We start from the raw sequence: 15,497 nt of genomic DNA on the forward strand, positions 1-15,497 counted from the left end.
ATTTGCCTTTTATTTATTTTATTTTTAACACAGCTGCATCCCATTGGTGGCTCACAGTCATCCGGTGATCTTGTTCCTAGGCTATTTAACATTTTTATTAATGACCTGGAATAAAATACAAAATTATCCCTGGAAAAGTTTGCAGATGACACAAAAATTGGGGGAGTGGTAAATAAAGAAGAGGACAGGCCACTGAGACAGAGCCATCTGGATCGCTTGGTAAGCTGGGCACAAGCACACAATATGTGTTTTAATATGGCTAAATGTAAATGACTACATCTGGGAACAAAGAATGTAAGTCACATTCATATGATGGGGGACTCTATTCTGGGAAGCAATGGCTCTGAAAAAGATTTGAGGGCCATGCCAGATAATCAGCTGAACATGAGCTCTAGTGTGATGCTGTGGCCAAAAGTGCTAATGCAGCTTGTAGAGCATAAACAGGGGAATCAAGTAGGAGCAGGAAAGTTATTTTACCTCTGTTTTTGGAACTGGCACGACCGCTACTGTAATCTTGTCCAGTTCTGGTGTACACAATTCAAGAAAGATGTTGATAAATTGGAGAGGGTTGAGAGAAGAGCCACGAGAATGATTAAAGGATTAGACAACATGCCTCACAGTGAGAGACTCAAGGAGCTCAATCCATTTAGTTTAACAAAAGGGTAAGACATGACTTGATTACAGTCCATAGGTAGCTACATGAGGAACAAATATTTAATAATGGGTTTGTCGATCTAACAGAGGAAGGTATAACACCATCCCGTGGCTGGAACTTGAAGCTAGACAAATTCCAACCAGAAATAAGGCATGCTTTTTAAACAATGAGAGTAATTAACCACTGGATCAAAATCAAGAATGGATGTTTTCCTGAAAGATCTGCTCCAGGAATTATTGGGGGGAAACTCAAAAAAAAAAGTGCCATACAGGAAATCAGACTAGGTGATCACAATGGTCCCTTCTGGCCTTGGAATCTATGAACTTATGACTCATCATACTGTGCTCATCCCCACAGTGTCTGAGCACCTCATGAGCCTAGTGTAAATGGAAGTCAGTTTTACAAACACTTTGCACTGGTGTAAGTGGTGAGACAAGGTGCAGGGCAATGTCAGATCAGGGCCTATCCCTCTATCTACCCAGCTTCTCAGATTGGCATCCATTGCTGTCGAACCTTAGAATCTTTAACCATCCATTCATCCCCCTACTCATGTCTCTATCTCACATGTGTGATATACATACTGGGGGGGGGGCTATAAATAACCTATATTTTGTGTGTTTAGCCAAAAAGAGAGAGACTCCCACAATTTTTGTCTCCCTGTGCTAACTGTAAGACATGTCTATCCTTTCCAATCTATGCTGCCTCTTATATTGAAGTGAGAAGCTCAATTTACCGCAAAAATTGCATTTAGAGGAAATGACAGAAATCCTGAGTGATACTAAAAGTCTCCAGAAAGACCGATTTTTTCAGTGCAGACTCATTTACCCAGTGAGGGGGAAAAAATGAAGAGAACCTTGTCAGTTCCTCATTGCATTTTCCACCAGCCTCTTCGGACACCTCCATGCACCCACTAGACAATCAGAACATCATGTTGGACATTGCACATCTTCCTTCTTCCAATCCACTGGGGGACTGAAGACTTCTTCATGTTCCTCATTCTTCTTTCCGGCAGCTCTCAAATCGGATTGTGCTATATACTTGGAGTTGTGGAAGCACCTTAATGAAAATTGAAGATGACATAAAAAATGATGTTTGAGGCACAAAATATGTATGTGTGTGCGCATGTGTATGTGTAGTGTTATGAATCACACCATGCAATGCTCTCTTTAAACTTTTGGATTGTGGCTTTTAAAGTTCTTAGTGTGAGACTCAATGGCTCCTTCTACTATTCCATGCATAATCACTCTTTCTCCCATGCCTCACCTATGCTCCTGTAAAAATCGGCAACACCATCACAATATCCTCTTTTGAGTCCCTCTATAAAACTCACCTCTGCAGTGATGCATACAAAAACCTCACAATACGGCTAGGTAGCTGGTGTGCTGCAACCACTATCTATTGTGCTGATCACAGCATCTCATTAATACCTTGGGATCCCCCTCAGTCTGATGTATCCACATGTTATTCCCCATTTTACCTGGGCTTGTCTACATAAGGAAACTGCCCCAGAACAGCTGTTCTGGAATAGCTGCCCGTGTGGACACTCTCTTCTGGAATGAAAGCAATTTTATTCCAGAAAAAATTATTCCACTTTGGAAGCAAAATAATTATTCCAGAATACAAGTGACTTTTATTCTGAAATAGAGAGTCCACAGGAAGAGGTATCCTGGAATAGTTTATTCCACAGTATCCTATTCCGGTCAATTTCCCCAAGCTGCTAGGCCCCAATCCTGCAAACACTTCGGCCATGTCTACACCAGCAGCCCTTTACTAGGATAGGAATACCAGCATACTATACAGGCAAAGTGCTCCTAGCGGGGAGCCGTGTTTTGTATCACTACAGTAAAACCACCCGCCATGCGTGTAACAAGCTCTACCAGAAAAGACACAGCTTCACTAGGGGTTTCTGCTGGCACCGTTATCGCTCTGGGGTCACTCCTCTTCACGCCCCTGACTGACAGAGCTATGTCAGCAGAAGTCTGTAGTGTAGATCCAGCCTTCACTGCCATGAGTAACCCCCAGTAAAACTGCTCACGGTAGTAAGTTAAATACTTGTGAAAGGCCTGGTCTATGCTACAGAAGTTGTACCAGTATAACAGCATGGAAGAGGGGTGTGATTTTTTTACGGATATAGTTATACAGACATAAGCCCTTGTGTAGATGCAGTTATCTCAATATAAAGATGTCTTATACCATGGTAGCTTATTTTGCCTCCCAAATTCTGTCCACATTAGGAGGGGACGTTGTCTCTTTAACTCTACAAGCAGCCAAACTTTTAACCTTATATCTGAAAACCCTTATGTCTACACTACGTGTACTGCTGCAGCTGTGGCATTGTAGTGCCATAGTGTAGATGCTTCCCACTGTGATGGAATAGGTTTTTCCATCAATGCAGGGAATCCGCCAGTGGTGGTAGCTAGATCGATGGACGAGTTCTTCCATTGACCTAGCAGCATTTATGTCAGTGGTTAGGTCAGTTTACCAACAGCGCTCAGGGGTGTGAATATTTTTTACACTCCTGAGCGACGTAGCTAGGACAATCTAAATTTTAAGTGTTGACCAGGGTTTGGTCGGCACTTCAAACTTATGCTGGTGTCATTTATATTGGTCAGAGGTGTGAAAAAAACAGACCCTCCCCGCCCCCCCGGTGACAGATATGCCAAGAAACCATCAGTATAGGGCTTCTGTTGACACAGCTAATGTCATTCAGGAAGGCAGTGTGGGAAGAAAAACCTTTTTCTGTCAGTGTACATGGAGGGCTATGCTGGCATAAGCTCTGTAGTGTAGATTAAGCCTTACCCTCATGCTGAACTTCACTGCCATAGGTAGTCCCCATTGAAAGAACCAGCCACAGTAGTAAAGTTAAGCACATATTTGTAGGCTTGGGACCACAGGCCTGGTCTACACTGTGTGGGGGTGGCAAGCTAAGTCGGTCTAAGTTACGCAAATTCAGCTACGAAAATAATGTAGCTAAAGTAGACGTGCTTAGAGCTACTTACTGCAGTGTCTTCACTGCAGTAGGTCGACTGCTGACACTCCCCCGTCGACTCCGCCTACGCTTCGACTCCCCCGTCGACTCCGCCTATGCTTCTCCAGTGGAGTACCGAAGTTGATGGGAGAGCGCTCGGCGGTCGATTTATCGTGACTTCACTAGACGTGAGAAATTGACCCCCGCTGCATCGATCACTCCAGAGCTAAACGTAGACATGCCCTTAGATTTCAAACTCTTTGGGGGGAGGAGCCATCTTTTTTGTCAGCTGCTTGTACAGTACCTAGCACGATGGGGTCTGTAAGTGCCACCATGCTCCAAAATATAATAATAGTACCTGATTTTTAAAATGACTTATTAATAAAAACAGGAAAGCCCATTAGAATCAGGAATGGAGGGAAAAAAACATCCATCACACATTTTTACTTCAAAAACAAAGCAGAATCCCACACGTCACCCATCATGCGCCCCTCCCCGCCCCCGCAGGGACCTGACAAGTAACTGTTTTGCCTTGTAAATGTTATCTTATATTGCAAAACATCAATTGTCTATGTTAATCCATTGTGATTTCTTCCCTTCCCCCTCAATCACCACCCAACCCCATATAAAATATTAAGCTTAATATTAAAAAGTATGGTGGGGCCTTATACAAACATTGATACATGCGCTCTGTGTTCACAGGGGAAAGGCTCTATTCCCCTACAGTTTCAGGAGAGATGGAGATTTTAAGCTTCTACTAATTTGGCTGCAAGTTTATATTTCATTGCAAAACTGCCCTTGTTTCTGTGGAAGCCAAGGACAATAGAAAACACACCCAGCTTCTTAACATCTGCCATCTTTAATATGTAATTGGCCAGGGCTTAAGGTTGCAAAGGAAGGTCCCACTGAAAGTATTTGATAAAGATATTTCTTTCTTTCACAATACATTCCCCACCCCCCATCACCCCCTGCCATCCCGTGTCTTTATTTAGAGACAAACACAAGTCTTGAATGTGGCTGCTCTTGGGATTATTAGCAATTTAAATATTTGGAATTCTCCTAAGAGTTTGTGTTAATTGTGGACACTGGAAACTTGCTATTCCACTTTTCCTACACACACACACACACACACGAAGGGTGGAGGGTGGAATTCAGGTTTCACTGAGCTTGCTAAACTCACAGGGGCCCTCAAATTTGATCATGATGAGCCACTGCACAGGTCGATGGCAGATGTGGCTTGGCCCTCTCCTTGAAGAAATGAATGCTGCTACCTGTTTGGATTGGCTGTGTCCAAAAAAAACATGGAGACCACACATGAAATAGAGCAGGTGCATTGGCATGGAGCAGACCAGAATGAGTAACTTCTCTGATTCAATTAATACAGTCCTGGAGTGCTTCAGACAGAAGCCCATATAGACTCTTGTTTTATTCACATATACAAAGCCTCTTCCCTCCCCCCCCTTCTCTTTCTAGTGCAAGCTTTCCTAGGTGCCATCTGCATCCAGATTTCAGTTGACAAACAAGGGGAGAGTGCTGCTGAATGAATTACAGAGACAGGACCTTGTAAATATTAATCAAGATGCTTTTTTCTCTGTTTGGCTCTGCAGGAAGTAAGCAGATGGGGAATGGGACAGCCCTTTTGCCCAGCTGAAGAGTGGGGATAATGTCAGCCTAATGAATTCCACCAGCAGAACATTTTTACATAAAATCAATGGCTGGATATGAGGTTTAAATATTTTATTAGACCTTCAAGTGGTCAAAAAATGTCTAAAAGTGGGGGAAACTCAGTTTTGTGCAAATGTCCCAGATCTTGTGTAAGGAAAGGGGGTGGCTTTAAAGGTGGGGCAACGGCCCTTGGAAATTGGGGAAGAAGAATGAATGGAAGGATTGCATTCCATAATTAATAGTTGGAAATAAATTGGCTCACTTAAATTCTACTCAAGTTTCTAGTCATTCAGGTGTTTCACCAATTCACTGATGTCTTGTGTGGTTCTTTCCAATAGATGGTTTCGTAATAAATCATTACACACATATTTTTCCATTGGGGGAAAAAGTGCATTTCATTTTGCACCCTACATTTGGTAAATAAATAAATAAATAAATAAAACCCCAAAACTCTTTTTTAGAGAATGGTTTCTTCAGAGAATTTTCTTCTCCATAACTAATAAAAAAGGCAGAACATGAGTACATTTTAAGCAAAAGTCTTATCTGTTCATTTAATATTAACAAATTGAAATGAATTATTTTAATGCCAATTAACTTGTAGCTGTCCCTTATTAATAGTAATTTAGATTAATATTTCTTGGAAGCAGGAACATTGGGCTCAGTGTTACGTGCCTGGAATATCAACTGGAGAAGAAAACATCACTTTGAGTCATGAGGAGTTGAGCTCTTTCCTTTTTTTCTTCATCTTCATCTGAGCTCTTGTTTTTTTCAGTCAAAACTCAAAAAGTACATCTGGGTGACTGTCTCTAAACGTTGCTAGCTTAAAAAGACAACAGGATCATATTAAAAAGGCTTTAAAACTATCCCATAAAAATTGGATTTAATGATTTCTCCAAAGCCTCCAGTTTCAGAGTCATTATATTGATATATAGATAGATAACCATCTTTATAAGACTCCTAACAATCAAGAAGTGTAACTATTCTCCATATTCCTAGCATCTTCTTATTTCAATTAAAACAAGCCAATAGATCAAAATACAATTAAATTAAAACTATTCTACAAAATCCACCTTCCTATAAGGTCTGGCTGATTAAACTAGAGTATAATTAATAATACATTTTCTTACCCACTGATTCTTCCAAAGGAGATTTAGCTTGGGAGAGCAGAAAGAAAACCCAGACATCTGAAATTAAATATTATTGCTGGAAAGGGTGAAAGGTGGGGGAGGGGGAGCGGAATTAACCAAGGCAGTTGACCGTGGCTTAGAAAGAAAGAAAGAAAGAAAGAAAGAAAGAAAGAAAGAAAGAAAGAAAGAAAGAAAGAAAGAAAGAAAGAAAGAAAGAAAGAAAGAAAGAAAGAACATTTTTCCTCTATTATAATGGGATATTTTAGTCTGAAAAGTTGCCTTATAGGTTATCAATAAAGCCACTTTGGGATTTCTATTAACGAGTATCCACTTGATCTATACAGAAAGTTTGTTGCGTTTCATTACTAAACTCTCTCTCTCTCTCTCTCTCTCACACACACACACACACACACACAAGTATGTTCATCCATTTTCATTGCAAAAGTAATTTCAAACTTCATCGGCTAAATGAAGATGAAACGGTGTATTATGGTTGGATACAGAAGAAGGGGAGGGAGGGATGCTCTATTTAAAAAAAAACAACCCCCACAGCAAAAAGATGCATGCAAGCGAACTTGGGAGTGTGAGAATAAAAATGGACTTACCTTGAGCATCCCAGCAGAGATTCCAGGAGGGTCTGGTGGGGTGGGCTGGGGCTGGGCTGGGTTGGGGGGAGGGATGAAGTCATGTCCATTTCTCGCAGCCCAGAGAGAGATCTGGTGCAGAAACTGTTTCCTATCATCCCTCTTGTGTGTTTGCCCAGAGAGAGACTGAAAGTTACAAATCGCTGCCATTAACTCATCAAACAGTCCCTCTCCCAGTGAACCTTGGCCATTGGCCAAGAGCCGGCCACGTGATCCCTCCTGCCACTGTATCGAATTTCAGCTGGCTTTTCCTCGCGCTCCGGGCCGGGGAAGTGCCCCATTTGACATGGTGCAAGCCGGGCCAGGGCGCGGGACAAGGGGGCTAGCGCGGGTGGGGGCCAGCACAATGAGAGGAGGATGAACCCTCAGCCAGAGCTGGGCTGGGGGGGAGAGAGCAGGTCGGGCTATGCAGGGACCTGGCCCGGGGAGCAGAGACTCCAGCATTTGCCGCGGAGGCCGTGCAACATCCGCTGTGCTGGGGACGATCGCTGCGTGCTGGGAAGGGAGCTCCCAACTGCAGGCCCCCCCCCCGCCGCATCTCCCCTCCCCGCCCGGCCAGCCCCATCCTTTCCCCGCTCCCTCTCGTCATCCCGCGGCTGGGCCCAGGCCCCTTTACAACCCCAGCCAACCTCCCGGCGCCGCTTTCGCCTCCCCAGGTTATAACTCATCCTGCTGCAGCCCCTTCCCACCCAGTTCTCATGACCCCGGCTTTCCTGGGGGGAGCCTGCCCCCCTCCGCCGCCGCCGCCTACCCAGCTTGCCTTATTGGACCCCGCTCCGGGGGTCGGGGAGCGGATCGGTACCACGCCTGTAGCCAGGACCCCCCCAGCTGTAACTCTCTGGTGGTGCCAGAAGATAGAGGGGACCTCTCTCAGGATGTTTACGGTGACACGAAAACTTTTGAGTGGATGAGAGTCAAAAGGAACCTTCCCAGAACAGGTGAGTCTGAGACAGAGGCCAGTGTATTTAACTGTGGGTGGCAGGTCACTTGGAGAGGCCAAGTAACGTCACTAGGTGATAAAAGTGGAAGATATTCAGGTGTCCCGTCCCCCCCACATTGGCGCATGCCTGTCTCTAAGCAGGTCTATTTGCCTTAAATTTTCTCTCTGCCATGATGTTTGTTACGATTACCTCCAAACTACACTCCTTCTCCCGAGCTGAGTGTGACTTTCAGAACTTTTTTTTTTCAATTAAAGTTGTCTTGTGTCTAAAATTATTGCTTTCTTTTTTTAAAAAAAAAAATCATTCAAGGGGAAACAAACTTTTATTTTTTAGAAAACACGAGTTAAGAGGAAACGGACATGTTTGTCTACAATTGGCCAGAATGGTCCCCAAATAAGTGTTTGATCTGACTGATAGAATCTTAAACATATATCAAATATTTATTTGATCTGTAATATATATAGGTACACATGTATAGTTTGAAATTAATGTTGAACCTGGGGATTGGGAGGGTGTGGTTTTGAATGGGGTTATTGTTTCCTTGAAAAATTAAACGTCTTTTTTCAATATTTTAAAATGCATTTTACAGGAATCTGACTTTTGTCTCATTTTAATTTAGGCGCGACAACACCACCCGTAAAAGTAATTTAGTCCAAAATAAAAGAGATGAAACAACGTCATACTTTTGTATAATTTTAGCAGGTTGGTAATTAGCAAGTCTGACTTTTAGTTCTGTGCGCTGGGAATTTAGCTTCAAAATTATTCTACCAAAAAATTCTGATCTTGACAACGCTCAGTGCATTGCAAAATTCAAAGGGTAGCAGTTATATTCATTTAAATTACTCCCCAGAGGAAAGTCCATGTATTACCTTTTTCAAACTGAGAGGCGGAAAAACTTTCTCCAAATATTAAGCCTCGTAATGAAACCATTTTCTGAACTCATCGACAAAAATCTGTCTCTTCATAGATCATTAGAAGTTTCTTGTTTACTTCCAATTATATGTGGCTCCTTGCATCATAAATATCTTCCAAGAGATTTATCTCTGACATTTTGCTAAATATTGTATAAATTGAAGGATCTTTTTTTTAAAAAAAAATCACAACTTTCTTTAAAATTACCATAGTAGAACCATCTGTGCAAACAGATTCGCGTTTGCTTCAAGCGTTTTCCTGTAAAGTTTCTTCCAAGCTTTTGCAAATTTCTGGGTAATGTATTTTTTTTTAAAGTTAAATGTTGTTACAAAGTATCTAACTAACTGGATGTGAAATGATGTATTTTCTCAAGTGGGAGGGGTGGGAAATGCACATTTCATCCCGGTTTTAACGTTGAAAAAGGAGATCGTTTGGGGTTTAGAAAGCAATTGATATTTTCAAAGGCAATCCAGTGGAACAGCCTGAGATTTTAATGTTTTTTTAAAAAATAATCAAACCGAGTTCACTGCCTCCAAGGGATTTCCTCTGCCGTTCGAGTTTAAAGGTCTTTTGACGGCAATAGACAGTATGATTTTCCAGTTTCTTGGAGTTTGATTGAAGGGGAACAGATTTTACGTTTTGCAAACAGTTTGCCAATTGATGTTTGCTTCTCTCCTGTAACTTTTCGGGTGTGGGCAGTGTTTGTTTAGTTTTCTCTTCTGATGATCTGGGTTTATAAACGACTCCGACTTCTCCTAACTCTCTCGACCAAAGGGGAAAAGCTATTCAAATAACCAAGAAAGCAACCGCGTGGGGTTATATATATATAATAAGTAAGGCTAAAAGCTTTCTCTTTGTTTCGTGCCTTATCTCATTGTTTCACCTTCAAGAGGGGAAGGAGAGGAGTCGGTTAACTGTCATTCACTGAGAGCAAAAATATAACAAGATTGGGAAAGTTCTGCTTTTTATTTTGCTGATTCTGGCCATATATAAATCAATTAAAGAACAAGGATGAATTTGATCATTTGCAAAACGAAGGAAAAAAAGCAAATAAGAGTCAAATGGTTTCAGATGTTTTTAGTGGGTTTCACAGGCATGGAGAAGATTTGTTTTAAATGTATGCTCATTTTTGAGCTCGATACTAAGGCAGAGGGATATTCTTTATGCTAGTATAATAAGACGTGTGTTAGAGCGAAGGTGAAAATTGGAAAGACAGAAGGAGACACACAGGAAGGGAAGAAGATAGAGACTGAGAGAGATAGAGAAAGAGAGATTTGTTCTTTGATTTGAAAGTTAAGATCACGCTGATATGTAAACGCAAAACCTTAGACGTCAGACTCAACTCTGCAAAAACAGATGCAGATTATCCCCCTTCATTTAGTGCATCGCTTTAATAGCAGTATTTGGAAAGAAAAGAAAGAAAGAAAGCTGTAAATGGAGATGCGATCACGAGACTGTCCCCTCAGGGAGCGGGGGACCCATAGGGGCTCTAACAAGGCAGTTGGCCACTCCAAGGGAAGAGTTGAAAGTGAAACTACCTGGGGCCTGAGTTCGGCATCAGAGAAGCTAATGGCTTGTAGGGGAGGCGACTCTGGTGTGTAGGGACCCGAGGCAGATAGTGAATCTGCTGCAGTTTCCCCCCGGCTTCCCCACCTCTCTCTGCCCTGACTGCCTGTGAAACCTTCGTGATTGGCATTAGAGTCATTCCAAAGCGAAAAGAGCTGTTAAGGGTTATTCGCTCCCCCCACCCCCACGTGTTTCCCTCAATCTGAATGTTTTCGGGGGGCTGGGGGGGGGGAGAGAAGAAAAGAAAAGAAAGACCGACCGACCCGGGCCCTTTCTACCCATCTCTGGCAAGTTTCCCATTATAACCACCTTTCCTTTCCACTTAACCTTTGGGCTCCCGCATCCTGCACGTGTTCCGCCGCCAAGACCATTGGGTCAGCCTGGTTATCGAAACAGGATAACCCCGTGTGTGTGTTTTAAGGCAGAAAAGCCCAGAGCCCCAAAACAGGGCATTGTACCCCAAGATGGGGTCTGACATCACTGACCTTTTTTTCACTGCTCCTTCAAAAATCCCAGGGCCGCCCGGGGACTTTCTATGAACCACAGAGCGCAAAGGACTGAAGCCCGCGCGAGTCTAACCTGTTACTTGTGTTTTATATAATGACTATATACATAATGAATTGATGTATACACACATAGATACACAAGTACGCACGCACATATTTTATAACACACATCTATATAAAGACACATCTACATAATTAATATAGATTCCAAAATATACGCATATTACAATACATATTCATTCTGCAAAATAATCCTATATACCTACATATCACTATTTTTCAATATATATATTGCAAGAGGCAGGTACATATATACCTCTTGCTAAATACACTCCTATTGCAATATATATCGTGGAAAAGAGGAACGTGTATATGATTATTTTGCAGAATAAATACCTATTGCCGTAGGAGTATATTTTGCAATAGGGATCTATGCATATAATAAAGAAAGATAATGGAAAGTATGTGTGTGGGTGTTGGGGGGATATTACTCACGAAAAAGGTGTTTTTGTATGGGTGGGGGTTAAGAAAGAAGAAAGAAAGTTAGCTAGCTGGAAAGGGAGCCTCCTAGTTACTAACCTCATGGGTTTTAATAACCATCTCCTCCCCACCCCCCTTCCCTTTGTCTCCAGTGAAATCAGGAGACTGTGGCTTTGCTGGGGAGAAAAACGCAGTCTCTCCCAGGACAAACTTCAGCACCAAGCAGCTGACCGAACTGGAGAAAGAATTCTACTTCAACAAGTACCTGACCCGGGCCAGGCGGGTTGAGATCGCCTGTGCCTTGCAGCTCAACGAAACCCAGGTGAAGATCTGGTTCCAGAACCGCAGGATGAAGCAGAAGAAAAGGGAGAGGGAGGGTTTCCCTGAGGGGTCAGCTGGCTGCAATGGACCGGAGTCCTCCTCTGACAAATCAGACATCACCTCCCCAGCTACCTCTCCTAGCAGAAGTAACGAGGCTCCCACGCCTCCCATCTGACTGAGGCTCTTGTTAGAACTTCTGTTCTGATCTTGGGCAGAGAAACAGAAAAGAGACTTTCCCATCAGATCCACTCAGCCCCCTGCATTCATCTTGCTGGGGGAGAGAGAAGGGTGCATTGCTTTGCAATGGACTTGGGGATGAAAACACCCACCAAAACCATGTGCAGAGACTTCCACACTCACCACCATGACCACCACCGATAGCACAGGACCAGCATTGTGCTGTTAAATCGGTGTCCTTCCAATAGATGCAGATGCTAGATTAATGGATGCCATGCTAAAAAAAAAAAAAAGGGGGTCACTTTCCCTTCCAAATTCGTAGAGCAGAGGTGAATAGAAAGGGCCAAATATTTTTTTTCAAAACCATGAACTTTTTACAAAAAAATGCAGACAACAAAAAGTTTTCACACACTCTTGATTCTCTGTGAGTAAACTGGACGTTTTTTCCACTAAAAGTTTCAGTTACATTTTTATTCACAATACATTTCGACTTTTTCCACAAAAAGCTTCTACAACATCTTTAGTCACAAAAAAGATTAGATTAATTTTTTTCACAAAAAGGATCATTCTTCATGGAAGGTTTTGATGAACTTTTTCTACTAGAAGTGTTGACAAATTTTATTTTGACACATTATTTTCCCCAAAAAGTTTTGACATGAGCCTTATTCACAATGAGTTTTGATGCAATTTTTCCCCCACAAAAATTCTTGACAAAATTGTTTTGTGGGAACTTTCAATGAACTTTTTTTCATGAAAAGTTTCACCATTTGTTTTTGTGGTTTTTTACCAAATGGTTCAATTACATGTTTTCCACAAAAAGTTCTGACAACAATTTGGGGAATAATTTTCATATTTGAACTCTAATTCCAAATGTTCCTATTTCACTGAGCCCTTTCAGAAGGAACTAGAGCCATTATCTCCTGGGAGTAATTATTTTAGAGATATGTAATACAGTTACATACCATTTTGGTGAAATTTCTAGGGAGAATAATGCTCTTCAGAAGTATTTTTAAGACCAGGACATTTTTGCTGAACTCAGCATTCTGGCCACAGACAGCCATTCTAGCCAAGGATGGTTATCACAGTTTCTTGAATGCCATCTCTATTCTTGTGCCCACACATCTAAATGATACCCTAGTGGGTGAGTTAACCCTCCCTCTGATGTGATACTAAAGGGGCAGAAAAAGCCCGGTCTCAAGCCACTGAAATCAATGGAAAAAATCTAGTGGTCTTTAATGGACTTTGGATCTAATCCATATGAAACAAGTTATATGCAGTATAATCAGTGGGCCTACACAGATATTTGATCAAGAAAATATGATGTTTCCCCCATCTTTTAAATGTGCTTTCCTAGGCTAAATGCACCTTCAGCACAAATGGATAGGAGAGGAAATGTGAGTTCAAAATCAGGCTTAGAAATATAAGAGACATGGTAATTATGCTATAAATAACCTCCTCAGTCAGTAAAAGCTTAGAAGTGTATTATTTATTTTCACATTTCCGAGGTTCTTCATTAACATTTAAATCTTCTAACAGCTGGGAAGAAACACACTTCATATTAAAAGTGGATTTAATTTATAGCAAAGAGTGAAAGCAACAAAGCAAATGCAAAAATCAGGGGTGTTGTCACAGAACTTTGACAGGACAGTGGTGATGGGCTGGAGAGATGGGAATAGTTGCCTTTTAAACTTTAATAAAGGATAAAATGGAGGCCAACATTTTATCAAGAACAAACAATAAGAAGTGTTATAATAACCCTAGGTAATGTTAGAGCCACTTATGCTGAGACAAAGTTTGCACACAGTGCCTCACTTTGGAGAAATAATTGGTTCATTTTCATCACCGTGTTTTATTATTATTAATAATTATTATTATTATTGATGTTTTACTATCAAAATATATTTGAGAAATGCCTTTTGTCCATGGAGAATACTGGTTTATTTTCACTCGGATCATATATTACAAGAGGCTAACCCAATGAAAGGACTTTAGGTGGCTGAAAAGTACATTTGATTTAAAAATATACACAGCATTCTTCTTCAACAGCCGCTGGATTTATACCAAATGTTCTGCTAACCAAACTTTCCCTCGGTCTTCCTTGCCACTCATCACTGAAAGGATTAATGGGGTGGTGGTGGGGTTTTAACACCTCTAAATAATACACCCATCAGTGGAATTTCAGGCAGGACAATCCCTAGAAACTGTTGCCTTTTTAATCGGATCTTTAAATTTGCAGTTCACTCCATTTTGCTGGCAAAAAAAGAAAAAACACACATGAAACAATAGCTAAGGAACCAAATATGCTAATTTGCCACCAATGCTATTATTTTGTCTTTCCTTGTTGCAAAATTCTAATCACACTTTGGAAATGAGCTGTGAGTTGTTCACTAAAGTACTCATGTTGAATTAGGGTTGCTGCTGTGTTTTAAATTATTTTTCCTCTCATTGCTATGTAACTAAACTTTTATCTCCTTGCCTGTTTAAAAATTCTCCTAATTTGTTATTTTAAATTACTCCATGTGGAAGTCCTCCTTTTCTTTTTGCGAATACAGACTAACACGGCTGCTACTCTGAAAGGTAAATTCAGACATTTCGGTGAAACTGCAAAATGTCTAGAATCAACATAAGAAAGAAAGAAAAGTTTTATTTAAAATGTTTAGGGATTGCAAGGTTCAGTTATGACCCCAATCTAAAACTGGCACATATTCCTTTAAACCAAAGATGTATAGTGAATCCAGTTAAATGCATGGAACATGAGACTTCTTTTGACAGTGGAGAATATTTAAAAGGCACGTGAAAATGAAGGGAGCTATTGCAAAATGTCTACCTCTTATTTGCCGGGACTATCAGAATGTATGCAGTGTTGCTGTAGCAATGTCAGTCGCAGGGTATTTGAGAGACAAGGTGGGTGAGGGAATAATTTTTTGTGGAGCAACTTCTGTTGGTGAGAGAGACACGCTTTTGAGCTACAGAGCTCTTCTTCAGGACCTCTGTATAGCTCGAAAGCTTGTCTGTCTCACCAACAGAAGTTGGCCCAGTAAAAGATATTCCCTGACCCACCTTGTCCCTCAGGACTATCGGAAGGACGATATGGATTTATTTATTGATTTATTTATTTTCTTTCAATATGAAGTGGAATGTGTGTTGTGGTAGGGAGGGGAAATGGATATGTGAATGGATAACATTAAAAATTGTCTTGGTTTGATTCTATTTGTGTTACCTTATTGTTCTTTCTTTTATTTACCATGTATGTTAAGATGGCACCTCAGCTCCAGTGAGTTGGAATCTCTACATTACAGTGTGTCTGGGCGCATTACACACATATTGTAATAGACAGTTCCTGCCCCAAAGTCCTTGCAATATTGCATTGTGAATCTAACTTTCTCCCCTGCCTTGAAAATGGATGGTTCTTGAGCAAATTTGCTCCAAGGAAGGAAAACTCGTACAGCATTTTGGAAAATAAGGGTGGATCTGCAAAGATATCATTCGCATTTCGATAAAAAAAAATTGACAACATTTCAAAATTAAGAATATA

At 41.3% G+C, this 15,497-nt stretch overlaps 1 long non-coding RNA gene and 1 pseudogene across 2 annotated transcripts; one reads left to right on the forward strand and one right to left on the reverse strand.

Annotated features, from left to right (window-relative positions):
* Position 1: 1 nt before the first annotated feature.
* LOC142069640 (uncharacterized) lies at positions 2–7,908 on the reverse strand. Of its 2 annotated transcripts, none has more exons than XR_012665575.1 (4): positions 7,820–7,908; positions 7,021–7,185; positions 3,655–3,849; positions 2–1,711 (listed from the first exon to the last, which is right to left on the reverse strand). It is a non-coding gene; the product is annotated as an uncharacterized LOC142069640 (long non-coding RNA). The 2 variants fall into 2 exon arrangements; XR_012665574.1 differs by having other exon boundaries at positions 3,655–6,108.
* Positions 7,318–15,172, forward strand: LOC125627722 (homeobox protein Hox-B1-like; annotated as a pseudogene).
* Positions 15,173–15,497: the final 325 nt, after the last annotated feature.

This window comes from Caretta caretta, chromosome 20 (assembly GCF_965140235.1).
Source record: "Caretta caretta isolate rCarCar2 chromosome 20, rCarCar1.hap1, whole genome shotgun sequence".
NCBI lineage: Eukaryota > Metazoa > Chordata > Testudines > Cheloniidae > Caretta > Caretta caretta.